Genomic DNA, 4366 nt, shown 5'->3' with positions numbered 1-4366 from the left:
GACACGCCTCCCCCACAACAAACAACCAGATTGGACCGATAACTCCGTCCGCCTGGACATGTAGGGAACAAGGTCGGGTGAGACCGGAGAGGTTTGTCGAGATTTTCCATGCATCACCAGGTCCATAACTTGGGATAATACTGGGTCAACGCGGGTTGCCTTCTTTATCTGAGTAGCAGTGATGGGTGTATTCTCTACCTGTTCAAAGTAGAAGATTTCCTTTTGGGCACTATCTTGATGTTTGACCGGTAAAGGCAACCTTGAGAGGCCATCTGCATTGCCGTGCAGAGTGGATTTCCGATATTTGATTTCATATGTGTGTGCAGAAAGTATCAATGCCCAACGTTGCATACGACTAGCAGCTAATGGGGGAATGCCTGTGTAGGGTCCAAAAATTGATGTCAGAGGTCGATGGTCTGTAAGAAGAGTAAACTTTCGCCCAAACAGGTACTGATGAAACTTCCTAATTCCAAAAACAATTCCTAATGCCTCACGTTCGATTTGGGCGTAGTTAGTTTCTGCTTTGCTTAGAGTGCGTGAAGCAAAAGCAATAGGTCTTTCTTCTCCTGAAGGCATAATGTGTGACACGACCACTCCCACTCCATAAGGGGAAGCATCGCAGACCAATTGCAGGGGTAAGGATGGATCAAAGTGCGTTAGAACTTCAGAATTTAACAATGCATCCTTAGCTTTGTTAAATGCAACATCACAGGCTTCAGTCCACTTCCAGGCCTTGTTCTGCCCAAGGAGCTCATGAAGTGGTTTTAGCAGTGTGGCTAACTGTGAGATGAACTTTCCATAATAGTTCAGTAGTCCTAGAAATGAGTGCAGCTGGCTTACATTTCGAGGTGGGGGAGCCTCCACAATAGCTTTAACTTTTGCAGGGGCCTTATGAAGACCTGCAGAATCGATGATGTGTCCCAAATATTCAACAGAGGGCTTGAAGAATTCACACTTGTCTTTGCGAACTCGTAGGCCATACTCTTCCAGTCTTTGTAGGGTAGCCTCTAAATTCCTTAAGTGATCCTCTTCATTTCTTCCAGTGACCAGGATATCATCCAGATAGCACTGAACTCCTGACAAGCCACACAAGATCTGGTCCATAGCCCTCTGGAACAGGGCAGGAGCCGATGTGATTCCAAAGGGTAGGCGACAGTATCGATAAAGCCCCTTATGAGTCACAATAGTCAACAGCTCTTGGGACTTTTCATCGACGTGCATCTGTAAATATGCTTGACTCAGATCAATATTATTGAACTTTTGTCCCGCAGCCAGGCCTGCGAAGAGGTCATCGATGCGGGGAAGCGGGTATTGCTCTGCACACAACACTGGGTTGACAGTGACTTTAAAATCACCGCAAATCCGGAGAGAGCCATCTTTCTTCACTATTGGAACGATAGGAGTGGCCCATGAGCTATGGGTAACTGGTATTAGGACTCCATTGGTGACCAGGCGCTCCAGGTCTGCTTCAACTTTTGGCCTGATGGCATATGGCACAGTTCGGGCTTTCAGATATTTTGGTGGACTGCCAGGTTTAATGTTCAATGTCACAGTGATTCCCTTCATACTTCCCAAATCATCTCCAAAAACAGCAGCATGTTTCCTTAGTATAGGGGTTAGACTGGTTTCTTCTTTAGTCATCCGGTGCACTTCTGCCCAGTTCAGCTGAATCTTCCCAAGCCAAGACCTACCCATTAAGGCTGGGTAATTACCTCTCACCACAAACAGTGGCAATTTAGCCGCCTTTCCATTGAGCTCCACCTTAACATCAATAGTGCCCAACATGGGCACAGCTTTACCTGTATACGTCTTCAGAACAGTGTTTGTTGCCTTAAGCGGAAGATGCTGTAGCTTTTCCTTATACACAGTCTCAGGAACCAGCGAGACAGCTGCACCGGTGTCTAGTTCCATGCGTATAGGTTTGCCCTCCAATAAGGGGGTTTACCCATTATTCATGTGAGCCCGCTGCCAAAGACAAAACATGCAGTGGCACTTCCTCTTGTGAGGAGGTGTCACCTTGATCATCCTGGGTCTGCTCTAGGGTATGCAAGGTTCCTCTTTTTGTCGGCCAGACCACAGGCCTCTTTTTCTTTTGTTTACAGGCATACTCAATGTGTCCCTTTTTGCCACAGTGTCGACACACCAGGTCCTTACACCAGCATTCTGATGCCTGGTGACCCAGCTTACCACAGCGGTAACATTCTTGACTCTGCACCGTTTTGTGGGTCAGTTCTTGTGACACTTTTTGCACCCTAGGGGATGCACCGATGTATTGTGCCTCTCTTGTAGCCAGTTCCATGGAGACAGCAATATCAACAGCCTTCTGTAATGTAAGCTGAGCCTCTGTCAGTAGGCGCTTCCGTATAGCTTCACTGCAGAGGCCACACACTAACCTGTCACGCAGGGCATCATTTAACATCTCTTTAAATTCACAGTGTTCTGCTAGCTTTTTTAAAATGGCTACAAATTGTACAACTGTTTCATCTTCCTTTTGGTCTCTTTTGTGGAACCTATATCTTTCAGCAATTACCAGTGGTTTTGGGGAGAAATGAGACCCCAGGATTTCCACAATGTCACTGTAAGATTTAGTCTCAGGCTTAACAGGGTGCAGTAAGCTGTGTAGCAGAGAGTAGGTTTTAGCCCCTACAACAGTTAAGAATATTGGCACCTTCTTCACTTCTGTAATGTCATTTACAATACCAAAAAGCTCAAAACGCTCAGTATACACATGCCACTGCTCTGTATTCTCATCAAAAGGCTCCAGGGGCCTGGTCAGAGTAGCCATGATTTTTAGTTTCACTTTCACAGTCAGTGCAAACAAGCAGCTTTTTTTCTTTGTTTGGTCTTTACCTTGACTTCTACTTCCTTCTGTTACTGGAGCAGCACCAGGATCCCACCCTCGTCGCCAGTGTTAAGTCCTTGGGGCAGCCGGTGTAGGAAACAATCACTTGAGGCCAGAGAGCAGACAGCTAACCAAAACCTCCATTTTATTTACAGAAACAGAGAGCTCACTCAGCCGGTTGAAACCGGCTGAGCTATCCCTTAATAGTCTAACTCAGTTGCCATAGTAACAAAACCCATGACAACCAAATACACAACAGTTACAAGATCACCACGTTTCACCTGAGAGGTGGCTGCAGTTCAGGGGTGTGAGAAGTGTAGATATCTTTTGTCCACTTCGCAGATGGGATGCGAGGCTTACCTCATTAAAGGTTGCAAAGCACTTTGAGCTCTTTGGATAAAAAGGGGAATTGAAGTGCAAATTATTACTGCTCGTATAAATCCAGATATGTCCTTACTGGCAATAAATCAGGGAAAATTTTGCTCATGCTGAGATATAATGTACCCGCTTCCTTCAAAGTCAAGGATTACGTCCTCCTCCTCCAAACCAGAGAAAAGGGGCAGATTGCAAACTTTCAGCTTGTTTGCTGATCTAACTGAAGGTGCAGATAACTAAGCCAGACACAAACCAAAATGAAACCAGTCTTTCCCTCAAACACCTCCCACAATGACGTCTCATCTTCAAATGGCAGCAAAAGAAACAGAGCTGTAACATGGAGCTGTACCTGAAAAACTATCCTATGCAAACCTAGAAACAGAAAGCAAAGTGAAAAAAACCAAGCAGACCTCCAGCAAGCTGAATGGTTGGTGGGGTGAAGGTAAACATCAGACTGCGTGGAAGCTAGCAAAGAAAATAACCCTTCCCCTGACTGACAACTGCAAAATCCAAGAGAATTCTGTGTCCTCTGTAAAAGCTGCAGCAGATAAATATTACGTCACTGCCAAGTTACACGGGCCCAGGGGCCACGCGAGAAGATGTCAAAATGAGAGTGATAAAGAGGGCATGATTCACAGTGCCACTCTGGTAGCACTCTTTTCATTGCTGCAAATCTGATGGAGATGGGAGGAGTGGGGAAAATCTCTAGAGCAAATAACTTCAGCATCCACCCTAATTCTTTTCACAACCGGTATAAAAGAAGAGGGACAACCGTAGAGGATGACTGGGCAGATTTGGGGGCTCTGAAGTGATTTTGTGTTCACGTACAGAAGAACGTTGGATCATCGTGGTGGAGCTAATTGTGAGATTTTTGCCAAGGATTTGGTTGCAGGACATCCCTGCTGGTACAGCAAAGAGTGTATTAAAGCAACAGCATACCAATTGACTAAAAGAGCTCATGTGTAAATCCCACACAGCGGGTAAATGGGTGCCCACAAGCCCGTATAGGGCCTGAGTGAACAGGATTCACCAGGGGTTAGGGAAAAGCATCTTCCCTCCCCTCAACTGCCATGTATGAACAAAGTTTGTATTTAAGTGTCTTAGTCCAAGGCTGCTACTGGATGCTCGGGTAGCAGCTGTGGCCGGGAA

This window comes from Mauremys mutica, chromosome 9 (assembly GCF_020497125.1).
Source record: "Mauremys mutica isolate MM-2020 ecotype Southern chromosome 9, ASM2049712v1, whole genome shotgun sequence".
Taxonomy (NCBI): Eukaryota; Metazoa; Chordata; order Testudines; family Geoemydidae; genus Mauremys; species Mauremys mutica.
The sequence above is the reverse complement of the archived record's forward strand: the minus strand, read 5'-3'. Positions refer to the sequence as shown.